This window comes from Vombatus ursinus, unplaced genomic scaffold (assembly GCF_900497805.2).
Source record: "Vombatus ursinus unplaced genomic scaffold, bare-nosed wombat genome assembly UNPS02004457.1, whole genome shotgun sequence".
Lineage (NCBI taxonomy): Eukaryota > Metazoa > Chordata > Mammalia > Diprotodontia > Vombatidae > Vombatus > Vombatus ursinus.
In genome coordinates, this window is record NW_020944235.1 from 1,753,011 (window position 1) to 1,768,701 (window position 15,691).

Consider the following 15,691-nt stretch of genomic DNA (forward strand, 5'->3'; position numbering starts at 1 on the left):
GGTTTACTAGGGAACCACTCTATGTGTATAGACAAGTTTAAAACAAGCGATGTAGTATAGGGGTAAAGACAAGATTATCCAAAGGGCTGTAGGAATAGATGAAGACTGAGGACCAGCTGAGGGCATTGCTTAAAAGGCAATGGCTGAGCTGCACTTGAAAGGAAGATGGAGAATCATAAAAGTAGATATGAAGAGAAAGCTTTCCAGTGGAAATGTATGAAAGCAGGAGATGGAATTTTACGTCTGGGGAACAACTGATAGTTCAGCTTGGTTTGAATTCAGAGTGTAGGAGGTGGAGTAATACACAATAAAATGGAAAGGTGCCTTAGAACTTGTTGTGGAGGACCTTACATGCCAGGATACCAACATTAAGGAGATGAGAAACAGAAAATGGTCAGCTAAGGAGACTGAGAAGAAACAATAAGGCAGGCAGAATGGAGAGCCAACAAAGAATAGTGATGTAGTAGCCAAGGAACCTGAGAGCATCCAGGAGGAGAGGGCAATCACCAGCACCCAAAATGTCGGATGCATCAAAGATGGATGAGGGGGGAGAAAAGCATTATGTTCAGCAGTTAAGAAGCTATAACTTTGGAGGGAGCAGTTTCAGTAGAGTGATGGGGCAGGATAAGAAGATCACTAGAGGAGGTTGAGGAGTGTTTGGTGGGAAGGGGAAGGAAGTACAGACAGGGAGTTACTGTAGACCATTCTTTCTAGAAGTTGAACAACTAAAGAAGAGGGGGAAATGGGAAAAGCTTGAGGGAATGGCAGGATCAAAGTCTAGGGAAACAGAACTTATCTGCAGACAGTGGGCAAAGAGCTAGTAGGGAGGGAGAGATATAAGCAAACTTCTATCATGATAGTGAATTCATCTTCTTTGTCTATTTGTATGTTGCCAAGTGGGCCTACTTGGTTATGTGACTTCACTTTTTTGCCTTGGTATATGATGTCATAGTAACCACAGCCAGAGATGGGAATTCAAGAGTCTTCTGGCAGTCCCTTAGTTTAAGGGCGATACCAAATGCAGGATTTGAAGTTCCAGTCTGGGTTCGAATCCCAGTTCTCTCACTCGCTTTTTGACCTTGGGCAGATCATTTAACTTCTCTGAGTCTCAGTTTCCTCCTCTGTGATGCTCCTTCTCAATTCTACAACTCTGATCATATGGAATCCTAACTTGGAATTCCTCATTTTGGAAAGATCTTATTTTATTTGTGCTAGTAGACTTTGCTCTTCCTTCTTTTCTTCCAGGCCTTTGACTTCCAATCGATTCCCTGTTCTTATTATGAGGCCACGCCACCTTTCCAACTGAAGGCCAGACTAACTGAGCAGCAGAGGTTAGGCTACGCATTCATAAAGCACGAAGAGGAAGGCCAGTTCTGTTGCAGTATAGAAGATTATACTCTGTTAATGAGGGGTGTTCCCACACTAATGAAACCCTGAGTCTTTGAAAATCTATCTCATATCAGCTTAGCACATTATTTTTTTTTAAATTCCTTAATAAAATAATAACGTAAAAAATTGCAGTGTAGTTAATTAACTTTATCTGTTGGATTTAAATTACAGTAAAAGCCTCAGCTCTGTGTCTGTAGGTGTGCTTGGTAGGATATCCCTGGGAGAGGCAGCATTTGCACGGAGCGGGTGTGGTGACTCACATTGATCCCTCTCTTATGAAGTAATGTAATTCTTTTCAAATCTGTAGAAAATCTCCTGCTCTTTTCCCTCCTCCCTTCCCTCCCTTGGGTGGACACTCTTCATGGTAGTGGAATATATTGAGACCTCCAAGAATCCGCGATTTCTTCTCTTCATAATAAGAAGGAAGTTGGAGGTGGGGAGTGGCTCTTTCCAGATCCCTTCAGTGGGCAAATGAGGAACAAGTGAATTGGGCTAGGCTTACATAGTCCCAAAAGGACAGAATCCAAAAAGAAAGTAAAAAAGGCAGTGGAAGGAGACTGAAGACCTAGTGTAACTAAAACTGAACTAATCATAAAAGGTATAAGAGAATGGCATTCTGAATTGTGCCCAGACTCAATAATGAAACAGCTTTCATAGTCTCACGGAGTCATCGATTTAGAGTTGGAAAGAAGCTTTCCAACTAGTCGAACCCCCTCATTTTACAGATGAGGAAACAGAGGCCCAGGGAGATTAAGGGATTGGCCCAACGTCATTGGTCATCAAGCTGGTATCAGCCCTAGGAGATGAACAGGTGGGATGCCTCTGATAATGATGAAATGAAGTTATGGCAATTAAAGACCAAGGTAGATGGAAGAAAATAATGTGAGTAGTGTGGTTAAGGGGCCTGAGTACTTACCCTGAAGTCTCAGGAGCTACTCAGTTTGAACCCTGGCTCTTCTACTTACTGTTTGTGTGACCTTGGGCAAGTCATTTTGCACTACACCAGGCCAGAAAACAAAGGGCCTGGACTAACTGACCTCTTTAGCCACTGCCAGCCTGAGAACTAAGATACTAGTATCCTGCTTCTGTGGTCTATTTGCTGTAGGATGATTCATAAAAACAGAGAGGATCAGTAAAATCATTCAGAAAAGCCATGCCAGGTACAAAGGATGTAAGGACAGAAATCAAAGTGTCTGCCTTCTGATGACGTTTGTCCTTCGGGAACAAGTTGGTGTGTACACAATTAAGCAACTACAAGATAATTGGAGATGGGGCAGGGGCTTTAAAACTGGGGGATGGAGGGAATGAGGGAAAATTTTGTTGAAGAGGTTGCCTATACAAATGTAAGCTGTTAATTTTATTGTCAAACAAGGAGATACAAAGGAATTGGAGATCGTGGTGAGAAAGAAACGGTATGGGCTGGGTTGTCTGGACTAGAGTACTAGGAAGGGGAAGAAAGAGAATAACCAAAGATTGCGACCAGATCCAGTCAGTCTATCAATTTGTCACAGTTTCTGGTGAGGATGATCCAGATTAAGGGATGCCCAGCCAGTACCCCCACCCTCCCCTGGAGAAGGTCCTGAGAGAGAAAAGTTGGAAGGCTGGCACCAGGATCATGTTCTACACCTTTCTCATGCTGGGAAATGTTTAATTTCAGTAAACCCAATTTAATGAAATAATAGAAACGCTTTGGATAGTACCTAACTTTCCTGATTATAACAAGAAAAAATCTTCCCCAAAAGCTCTGTTTTAGCCAGAAAAAAAAAATAAAAACGATTAGGCAAGAATTGGGGTTACTGCAATCCTAATTAATGGAGTGCTGATGTCTTCACAATTACTGCAGTAGTAATAGTTATTTTGTCTTAAAGGGGAAAATGACCCATTATTTTTACTTGTTGGAATTCAACTTCACATACAATTTATGTTAAGTGAAAGACTTCTGCCCCCAAACCTTTGTGAAATTACATCCCACATGCAAACTAATTCAAAGTCTATTATAAAAAGATTAAGAGAAGAGAGCAAACTATCATTTATGTGATAAAACAGAAACTGAACAAAAGTAGTTCTGGGATTCAGTGATAAAGAATGGGCTATATAACCTTTGTATTCTCTAGATGGTAACGTTAATATTACTCCATACTGAAGGTATATCTGACACCCATAAAAAACTTTCTTTGTACATACAGCTGTCATTTTTAACTCCCAATTTCACAGAATCATATAGCAGCAACATTTTGTAGTGGAAAGAATGCTAGGTTTGGAGTCAAGGTGACCTGAGTTTAAGCATCACCTTCCATACCTCCTAGCTGTGTGACCCCGGGCAAGTCATTCAACACTGATGTGCCTCAGACAATTCACTAAGACTTATTATGTCATTGACGCATTTTGGTCCGGGTCCATAGAGGGAGTTTTCATGTTGTGATGGAGTCTCAGATCTTTCAGAGTGTTTAAATAGCCCCAGAATTCTAGCTCTGCAGAATCCCAGAATTGGAAGTGACTTCTGTTGCCGTCTAGTCCAAGTGGGGTCTGAACGGGATTCCCCTCAAACGCATCCTGAGAAGTTCATCACTCCCACCACCTCCCCCCCCCGAAGCAACTTATTTCCTTTTCCCTGTCCTTTTAGATGACTTTAATTATTACAAAGCGTTTCCTTACATCAAGAAAAGAAATCTACCTGTCTGCCTTAAACCTAGGCAGAAAAGATAAGGAAAAAGTAGCCACAATTCCATTTACAAACGATTCCAAAGGCATTATCATGTTATTAGCTGCAATTATATGATTCTTTATTCTCTTAGAGATATTGGAGCTGCTCTGATTGCCGTCAAAATATCGAGCTTTCATTCATTTTTCTCTGGGTCCATTTTTAAGTCTTCTGATTCAAGAGCAGAGTAATTCAATACTCCTCAAAAAGTCTTGAATTGAAACCCTTAGCCCGTACATATATAGACCCTCCAAAAGGAACCCAGAAAAACAATGACAAAGCAAAGCCAACAGTGAGGCTCTCTTTCCTGTTGATTTGGCCTTGGAGTTGCTCTGGTACCAGGACTCTGGTGGCCCTTGGAGTTTTTTATTTCCTCCCCCTGCCCCAGAGGGCTACGCACAGGCTAGGGAAGAGGATTAGGCTTAATTCTCCAATAATTTTCAGAATTCTTTTATCCTACTTGGGAATCATAAGATCATTGGTTTAGAGTTGGAAAGAATCTGAGAGCTCATCTAGTCTAAACAGACAAACAGAGGTCCAAGAATGTGAATGTCTTGCTTCAGGTCACATCACAGGTAAGAACTAGAGAGCCAGGATTTGAACCCAAGTTTTCTGACTCCAAATTCAGTACACTTTTTACTTAATCAGGCTGCCCCCTAAACTAAACAAATAAACAAAATACAAACAATAAAAAACACATATCCTGGAAAGGCATTGTACATCTGTTTTGGCCGTGACCATGTATGGAATGGAGCCCATGGGGAACTTGGTACATCTTTTCTAGTGGGACAAACTGTGATTTCCTTGGGATCTTTTAACAATAATATAACTTGGGACAGTGGATAGAGCACCAGCCTTGGATTCAGGAGGACCTGAGTTCAAATCTGACCTCAGGCACATAACACTTACTAGTTGTGTGACCCTGGGCAAGTCACTTAACCCCACTGCCTAGCCAAAAAAAAAAAAAAAAAAACCCCAATAATATAGCTTGCCCCTGGATCCCATAAGCAGACACTCAGAACATGTCTACATGGCAGATACTTATCTGACTAGGCCATAATTTGGGGATCTCCCCCTTACTTGGTATTCAACAAGTTTTCTGAGAACCAGGCCTTTTTGGATCCCCTCAGTTGCTAACACTCTCCTTTCCTCTAGTGATTTTGCATTCACTGTTTATATTTGTGTAAACTTTTCATTTCCTTCTCTGCAAATACGGTAAATATAGTGTGGTGGCATAATGCATAGAGCACTGGACCTGGAGTCAGGAAGACCTGGGTTCAAATCTAGCTTCGCTGTGTGACCCTGGGCAAATCACTTAACCTCTGTTTGCCTCAGATTCCTCATTCTAAAATGGGAATTATAATAGCATGCACCTACAAACATTGTTGTGAAGATGAAATGAGAAAATAACAATAAATTGCCTAGCAGAGTACCTGGCACACAGTAGGCACTTAAAACATGCTTATTTCCATCCTTCTTTATTCTTTATTCCCCAGTAGACTGTAACCTCTTTAAGGTCAAGGAATGTTTCCTTTTGTTCTGTGTATGCCCAGTACAATATTGGCATATTCTCAGCACCTTTGCCTCCCTCTGCCTCTCTCTCTGTCTCTATCCTCTTACCCCCACAAACACACACAGTGTCTACACATAGTAGATGCCTAGTAAGTGCTTTTTCAGTTGGATTTAAGCAAGAAAAGGAATGGACAATGGATGTTAGTTCCTGCACAGTTGTGACTCACAGTCCGTGATCTCTTGGATATGGAGCAGAAAATCTAAGCTTTCCCTAGCTTTCTGTCTGTCAGGTATTTGAAGTGCTCTAGCTTTCCTTGATGAGTCTAACCAAGCCCAAGTCCTTCCTTTCTTTTCTTCTGGGGAAATACAATCATCTGCTGCAAATGACTAGGTTAAAAAGGATAAATATAAGATTTACGCGATAATTTGCCAGCTCTTATTGTACTTTATTTCTTTGCATAACTATTCTAAATATGATCCCCCATTTAAACCAATTTTCATCACTTTCTCACACAGGCCAGACTCCCTGTACACATACACTTGTGTGTTTTGTGAGTAATGCACGTGGGAAAGAACTATGAAATGTAGAGGGAGGGTCCGAGCCCACCCCAAGGCTGTCTGTACGTGAAAATGAAGTGGGAAATGGGAGCAGTTATCAGGGTGTTCGGCTAAATAAAGCCCTGTGCTAATACCAGTTTACCATAGATTTCACCACCAGTGTGTATTTCACTTACTGATTGCTAACAGCCATAAAAAACTGAGGGAAATTATACATGAGAGATTAGAAAAATATTGATTTATTTTAAGAAATATTCCTGGCCTTTTTCTCCAGTCTGGCTTTATTTCTTTCTTTATATAGGAGTCCTTTTTAAAAGATGTTATCTCTTTCTAGCCAGTTGACAGGTCCCCTTACCATCTCTGGCTTGAGAGCTCCCGAAGCTGTCAGTTCTTCTGTCTCAACCCCCTAGTGCCCTCACTGGTGTTTTATCCACATGAGCTCCAGGCCATCCTCCACCCCGATGTCAAAAGAAAATCTTTGACCTCTTTTGTTATCTTCACCTGGGAGAATGTCTCACTCTGACCTTTTGTTGGCTCTGCCACTCCAGAATTTGATTTGAGGCATTATTTTAGGTTTTTGAAAGAGAGTATTGGGAGGGCTCAGCAGAGTGCTTTTCTATTCTGTCATTTTGGCTTCACACCTGGAAGTCCCCAGAATGGATTTCCTACAGAAAGGCACATGATAATTAGAGTGAGGGTCTGGTAGAAAAGTTGCTACGCTAGAGATGGATCCCCAAATTCAGTTGTTACAATGTGGTGCAGTGAAAAGAACATTAGATCTGGAGCCAGGAGATGTAGCTTCACATTCCAGTTCTGAGATTCACTAAAGGTGACATCTTGGGCAAATCCCTTTACTTCTCTGTGCTTTTATGGAACGAGGATGTTGGGACTCCTGACCTCTGGGATCTCTTCCAGTTGTAGAAGTGCTGTCCTTTGGAAGTCGCTTCATCCCTCTAGTTGTTCCTTCCTTTGGAAAATGAGAGGTTTGGGCCTCTGAGATCCCTTCCCCCTTTAGATCTGTGATGCTTTGACTTTACTTCGAATGTTGTCCATATAGTGGATGCTTTCCGTTTGGTTTTCAGAATCTCAGCTTCCCAATTTATAGCTTGAGGCATCATCCTACAAGTCATTAGGACTATTTATGGAGAAATACCTATTACACTGGCCTGAAGGGAGTGTGCGGGGGAAATTTTCTATGCTATCATGGATTTCCCCACTATGAACTGCCAATAAAGTATTTGAATTACCCCAATTTAGTCCTTGGGCAACCCAAACATTGGCTACTAGGACTGGTCCTCCCAGGCCTGGCCTCAACTGCTGGAGGTTTATTGTTTTCCAAGAGTTTACTCAGCTTAGGGAGAAAATTTGTAAATTGAGTTGCTGCGGTGCTAATCAATGGACGCATTGCCAACAGCACACAAGGAAGGAGAGATCCCTTTAACTGTTTTAAGCTGTCAGTTGTGGTGAGAACATGAGCATGGATGAACCCGAATGTACAAAAAGCAGCCACATCAAACCTTGGAGCAGGAGTCCAAAAAAAAGGACCAGTCAGAGTCTCTTCTGTCACCTAGGTAGGAATCATTTCAGAGTACCTCACCAGTAGAAAACTGACTGTGCCATCTTCAATTCTTCTGTGGGATCTGTAGCCACCGCTTCTGGAGACCTGAATAAGAAAGTTCTCACCACTGAAGTCCTTGGCACTGTTAAATAATTTAGCATCAGAAATGGATATGGTTTTATCTGTGGAAACGATATTAAGCAGATGCATTAGCATCTGTTTTATCAGTATACCTTAAGGATGATGAGACCTTGTTTTCTCACTTACAGATGAAACCTGTATGTGTTGTGTCCCCTGTGAGATGTGAGTTTCTTGAGGTCAGGGACTGTTTCTGCTTTTCTCTTTGTATCCCCAGTGCTTAAAATAGTGATTTGTATGTAGAAATAGCTTAATAAATGATTTTTATTCATTCAAGTCAGCCTAATGCTCAGAGCCATAACTAGGAATATTGGCACTGGGAGGAGACGGATCAGCTGACAGGAAGCAGCAGGAAGGTGGGAGAAAGGGGAAAGAAGGGCCCCTAATCTGCAAGCTCACAAGACGTAGAGAATGCAGGACCAGCAGGGCATCTCCTGACAATACTGCTTGAACTGTAGCTCTGCAAATGCCACCTGACTAAAATGATCCGTCACCTTTTACTAGCAAAGTACAATATACATAGAAGCTAACATGTATCTCCAATAGATTTGCGATGCCACCAATGTGGATTTTCTCACCAAAAATGAAGATTTCCCCCATCTGTGCCCTGGCAGCCTCTGCCACACCTGTTGATGTCCTTCCAGCCGTTTACCACGAGGGGCCTGCTCAATTTGCTGGGGGCCGTCCTGGGTGCCTGGACACCATTGGAGCACATGGGCCATTAACTGGTCAGTTCACTCTTGTTCTGTGACTGACCCATCTGGGTTCCAGTCACATACTTCTCTGGTGATGTCTTTTATAGAGCATCTCTTAAATGGTTCCTTTTTGTTACCTGTTGCCATCTTTATATCATGTTCTGTCCTAGACATTCTTTCATATTACAGATTTGAGGGATACATGCCTCAAATTTTTGGATGTTCTCATTTTCATTATATACCAGTAAGGAGTAGACACTTTGAGATGAGGGTAGTGATCAGGAAGGAGATGATAACACATTGAAACCAAGAACATGGCCCTGAATGCCAGGGCCAAATGAAAATCGAAGGTGAAACCTGCTGGCATCTGCCCCTACCATGGGAAATGGAGAGTGAGGCAGTTATTTGAATAATTCAAACAGAAGGGACCTCAGAGGCCACCTAAGCCAGCGTCTTATTGGATAGAGAAGGAAACTGAGCCATGAAGAAGTTAAGGGACTTGCCCAGAATCACATAGCTAGTAAGTGCAGAGGCAGGATTTGAACCCTGATCTCCTGACTCCAAGGTCAGCCCTCTACCCGTTTTTATTTTGGTGAAAATGGTGTAATCCCAGTTTTGGGGGTGGGGTAGGTGGGGATAGGGGGTTGATGGGAGATCTCTGGGCAGAATTGTGCCTGAATTGTTTGTGTGGCAGCCTCTATTTTCGCTGAGTAAAGAAGACATTTATTTGCTAACCTTCTCAGAAAGCCAGACAAAGGATGGAATGAGGCAGAAACGAGTCCTCATTAGTAGGACTCTCTTTCTCTTGAAATCAGTTATATTTGAATAGGCAAAAAGGGAATTTTCATATTACCCCCAATTCAAGGATAGCACATTGAAATGTTAATTTTAGATATAGGAGACAGGCTTGATTTCTGGTGGATAATTCTGCATGAATAGTAGGTTATGTACCGAGGTGATGATATTGATTGATAAACAGCTACTTGTACTGGTGACCTGGTACCCATAAGTCTCTTGGAGTAAATTATTCTCTTTGGCTATTGGGATTTGCATGTCTCCTTTCAGATCAGTGCTTTAGAGCTGGGAGCAAGGTTTCAGTGTCTAGCAAGGGCATGTCATATTTGTGTGTGTGTGTGTGTGTGTGTGTGTGTGTAGGTAGAGACAGATAGATATTCTGTTTGTATCCCCAATGCTTATCACAGTGCTTTGCATGTTGCTGTTAGGTGGTTTCAGTTGTGTCCAACTCTTCCTGACCCCATTTGGGTTTTCTTGGCAGGGATACTGGAGTGATTTGCCATTTCCTTCTTCAGCTCATTTTACAGAGGAGGAAATTGAGGCATACAGAGTGAGGTGACTTGCCCAGGGTCACACAGCGAGTCTGAGGCCAGATTTGAACTCAGGAAGACTCATCTTCCTGACTCCAGGCCTGGTGCTCTGTGCACTATGGTGCCACCTAGTAGTAAGAGCTTAATAAGAGCATTTTTATTTATTCAATTTGCTACATCTATGTATGTATGTATATATCTGTATCTAAACTCTGAAGGCTTCAAGGCCACAAACATGATGGCTTGTTTCTATTTACCAGTGTGGTTTGTTTCTTTATTTGAAATGAGCACAGCAAAACTTGATGTCACCTAAACTTACCAGGACAGACACATGTGGTGGGAAAGGCCTAGAACAATGCCGTTCATCTCTGGTGGGAGCTCTAATTATAAATAATTAGTATTAGTGGTATGATTGTGGCTGATACATGGTGTTTTAAGGTTTGCAAAGCATGGCATACATTATCTTATTTGATCCTCACCACAACCCATTGACACAGATGTTATTATTATGCCCATTTTATAGATGAGGAAAGAGAAACAAAGAACAGTCAAGCAAAACCATGTAACAATGCATCACCATTCCATCCCTGTAGTCCCCCACCTCTCCAAGGAAAGGTAGGAGGTAGATTTTCTCATCTCCTCTTCAGGGCCAAGGTTGTTCATTACAGTTGCAGTCATCAGCTTTGTAAAACCCACTTTTAATAATGAGCCCACCTTTTCATAGTGTTTTAAATTCCTCAAAACATTCTTACTTACATTATCTCATTTGAGCCTTTCAATAGCTTCTGAGGTCGTATTATCATTATTATTATTATTATTATTATTATTATCATCTTATTTTGCATATGAGGAAACTGAGACTCATAGTTTGAGTGACTTGTCCAAGGTCACGCAGCTAACAAATGTCAGGTTTGATTTGAATCTAGGTCTTCCTGACTCCCAGTCAGTCCAGTACTCTCACCAGTGTATCAGACCGAGTCCCGGAACATTACTGTTGCCTTATTGGCATAGGATCATGGGTTGGAAGGGACTTTCGAGGTTATCTAATCCATCTTGTCATTTGACAGATGAAGACACTGAGGCCCAGTGAAGTTGCTTATGCCAGGACATATGAGTTCAAAGTGGGCAGAGCAAGATTTTGAACTCAGGTCTTCTGATTTAACATTGGGAGTTTGTGACTATAGCTCATTCTTGAATGTTCTAGTTTATATATTCTATTGCCTCTATTACAAAATTGTATTTGTTTGTTTGCTTCAAAGGAGCTCAATTCCCCAAATGGGTAATCCAGTATTTGGTCTTTTGGAGCAATGGATTTTATTTAAACAATGTCACCTGAGGGCCCGAAGTAGGAAGGGGTCTCCTTCCCTCAGGGGCAACAATCTGGAATGCCTTTTTCCCCCTTCTCTTTGAAGATGGTGTCATTCCCCTTTTGTGGCAACGTCTTCCCTTAAGTGTGAATGAATGTGCCAACCCGTGATTTACGTCATTTCCACCCTGACTTCACACCCATGGGCTGGCACTGTGACTACTGCTTGCTAGGCCTGTCAGTGTTTCTGGCCCAGCTAATTTGTCTCCCAGGCAGCAAAGCTGTTGTTAATTGTTGCACCCCACTGTGATTTATTGGCCACGGAAATTGATGGCATCAGTGCATCCTTGGAGCCACTTACTGAGTTCACCTTTGTTACAGTTGCCTTCACTGGCCCTGCCTTAATGGCCTGATATCCTCTGGTCATCTAGCCCTTTTCTTTTCCCATCCCGTGGGCTATTGAGGAGGGAAGGACTGGCTTGGAAAGAGCATGGTTTTGATGCTGGCCGGCCACCTATGCCGTCCAACTTGCTGGTTCTTATGTTATGTTGCTATTTGTTCCAAAGCTATAACTAGGGCAGGGCAATCAGGCCTTTGCTTCTTGATGTTGACCCAAGTTTGGTGGTGTTTGTTTGCTTCAGAAGAGGTGAATTCCCCAAATGGGAAATCCTGTAGTTGGTCTTGTAGGAAAGCTCTCATATGGCAACCAGCCACCTCACAAATGAGCCAGAGTTTTCAGGCTTCCCTTTTCAAGCGATAGATTTGGGCTTGTTTCTGAGACCCGCAGCTCCCCACTATTTGGGCGTCCTGTACTACATATTATGATGCTGCTCCCTTGCCTAGAATTGAGCTACCCTTCCCAAGGTCCTATTGTCATGGTACCCCTCACTCAGGGCCCACCTTCCATAGTGACCTGGACTGGATTCTCTGGCTGCTCCTTCTTCCGGTATGGTTGTACCTGGAGTCAGACTGTGCTCTGCTCCTTCATCCCTCTCTCCACAACTATTTTACCCCAGGTGAAAGAATTCCTAGTCAGGGCTCTGAGTTGATGTTAAGTAGACTATGGAAAGATGGATGGATGGCTGTGTCTATGCTCTTTATATCTGGCTAGGCTTCTCTCAGATTCCCCTAGGCAACAGCACTTTGTGTCGTCTAATAAAATGATTTATGAGTACCTCCAAGGTGTACCAGCCTATGCTAGGCCCTGTGAAGGCCTCATGGGTGCAGAAGGAAAAAGGCTCAGTACTCCTGAAACTTACCTGCTTTGTAAGACCAGTTATAAGTACTTTAAAGGAAAGTAAATGAATCCATTAAAGTTAAACAAGTTGGCTTAATTAACAACAAATACTGAAGTGTGAATGCAAGATTAACCAGGTAGTGAGTGGCCTGGAATAATAAGTGGGTAACACATTTTCCTAGCGGTGGCTTGTCCATGTAGCTGAACAACCTCAGGTGCAGTCCACCGCATTATGTCTAGAAATAACATCAAAAGGTGACACCAGTGATAGAGATGAAAGACACACTAATGAAGACCCCAAAGCCAATAATAAAGATCTGAGATCCCCATTACGAGAGCAAAATTGCTGAAAAGAACGGAAACCTACTAGGAGGAAATATAGGAATGGGGCCAGGTCTGAAGAAACGAGAACCAAGTTCTCAGCTCTGACATACCCCAGCTCTAACACTTTGGCAAGACACCTCATCTTGAAGCCTCAGCTTCCTTTGCTGCAAAGTGGACTTTTCCTACCTGCTTCCCTGGGCTGTTGTGAAGCAAGAACATTTTAAAGCTAAAAATGCTACTGTTATTCAGTTGTTTTCAGTTGTATCTGACTCTTCTTGGGGTTTTCTTGGCAAAGATGCTGGAGTGGTTTGCCACTCCTTCCCCAGCTCATTTTACAGATGAGGAAACTGAGGCAAACGGGGTGATGGGATTTACCCAGGGTCACACAGCTAGCAAGTATCTGAGGCCAGATTTGAACTCCAGATGATGAGTCTTCCTGACTCTGGGCCCAGTGCTCTATCTAGCCATCTAGTCCCCCAACCCCAATGCTATAGAAATGTGAATTATTGTTATTGTTTGGCAGAAAATGGGGACTAAAAAAAGCTACAGAATCATAGGATTAGTGTCACAGTCATCTCGTCCAAATCCAGCCTGGAAGGAATCCCCACTCTGATCTGACAAATAGTCATGAAGCCTTTGCTTGAAACCCTAGAAGAGAGGATGGGACCCCATTATCTCTCTACCAAGACAGCCCATTGTACTTTGCAAAATCTCACGTTGGTAGGAGGATTTTTGTTTTTATATTTTTCTTGACATCAAGCCCAAATTTACCTCTTTGTGACAAACCCTACGATATCTATCGCTCCTAGTTTTGTCCTCTGGGGCAAGCCCCAATTTCACATGGCAGACAGTTTTTCAGGGGGCTGAAGACAGCTACTGTGTCTCCCTTGAGCATTCTCTACTCCACGCTAAATATCTTCAGTTCCTTCAACCATTCCTTCTGTGGGTCTGCAGGCCCTTCACTATTCTCATTGCCCTTCTCAAGACATTCTCCTGCTTCTCAGTATTCTTCCTAAAATGGGTTTGTTTCGTGGGGAGGTAAATAAAGTAATTGGAAATGAGTTTTATGGGGAGGAACTACGGGAAAGTTTTCATGTACAAGGTATCCCAAAAATCTTAGTGCAATTCTAAGCTATTAAAGCATAAGACAACACTAAGACTTTGGGGACAGCCTGTATAAGGTTCCCATGGAGATCTCTATAAAATTTCAGAACACGGCAAGCAGAAAAGGAGCTCTGGGCCCCGGTGGACAAGGCCTTACAATAAGCAAAGGTGGAATGACATTTCCATGGTGATTCATTCCTTCATCCTCTAACAAGAGACACCTTTACCATTCACTTTCACAAATCAGAGAGCCATATTCCCTGGAATTGTGTTTCTAATCAACTGAGTCCTAGAATATCAGTATATTAAAATAATAATAATAGCAATAGCAGTAATAATGCCAACTTTAATTACTTTTCCTGCAGGAAGCCATCTCTCTATAACTGAGATCCATAAAATGGAAATTTAACAGTCACATTTAAAATATTTATCCACCTTAATTCATTTATGCTATAGAAACTGTTAATTACTGCATATTCTAATGGGAGGGCAAGGGAATTTGTGCTGGGCCCATTTTTCCTAATTCCTATTTTGAATAAACCAAATTCCATATCATTATATAAAAAGCTGGGTTTGTTCTCTGGATTCCCATGAGTTGAGAGCTTTTCTGGAAGCACCAATCCAGGCATGCTTCCACATATATGGGAAAAAAACCCCAGATTGCCAGGGTTAGGTAATAGCCACCTTTTAAAAATTGTGTTTCCCTCACCCCCTTGTTATAAATGCAATGCAGCCATTTGTAGTGTTGTTGTTGTTGTTTAAATTAACATCCCAGATGGATCTGTGACCTCATCAGTGTGGATATCCAACAATGCCCGACCCCGTCCCACCCATACCTACCCACCCCATGTGACTCTTATTCATGTGTTCCCATCCACTTGTTACTGGGTATGCACCCAGGGACTGGAGGACTTCCTTGTTTTTTCCTGACAATATGGATAGCAGTGGAGCCCATAGGCTGCCCTCCAGTTATCTTTCAGTATCATCATGTGACCAGCCCATCTTTAGAGGTAGCTAGGTGGTACAGTAGATGAAGGGTTGGGTCTGGAATCAGGAAGACCTGAACTCATATCCAGCCGCAGACATTTACTAGCTGTGTGACCCTGGACAAGTCACTTAGCCCCTGTTTGCTTCAATTTCCTCATCTGTAAAATGAGTATAATAATAGTGCCTATATACCAAGTTAGTTGTGAAGATCAAATGAGATAATATTTGTAAAGCACTTAGCATAGTGCCTAGCACATAGTAGGTACTTAAGAAATGCTTATTTCCTTCCTTCCTTCCTTCCTTCCTTCCTTCCTTTCTTCCTTCCTTCCTTCCTTCCTTCCTTCCTTCCTTCCTTTTCAATCATGTACTTCTTCAGTGGCTACTTTTAATTCATTTCTTCTTTATAGTGCCTCATTTATTATGTGGTTCAGCTTGCTCATGTGTACCACATGCCTATTCATGGCCATCTGAGTGACACTCATTTTTTCTTCTTTGCAGCCTGGAGTCTTTCATGAATCACAGCCTTAATATTGCTATTAAAAAGATAGGCCTTTGCTTCTGGTAGAAGTTTGGAGGAAGTAAAGGAGTTTTGTAATTTCTCAAAGGCAGTCTAGCCCACACACATCTTCTTGTTTAATTCTGCATCCAGATCATCCGTTTGCAGTTTATATCCAAGGTATAGTTAGATAGATAGATAGATAGATAGATAGATGATAGATAGATAGAGATAGAGATATATATTTTGAAGGTCATCATGACATCAAGGTCAGCTACCACACTGATGGTAAATTATTTAACTTGAAAAGTATATAAGCCAAGACTAAAGTGGAGGGAGAGTTGGTGCAAGACTTTTTGTT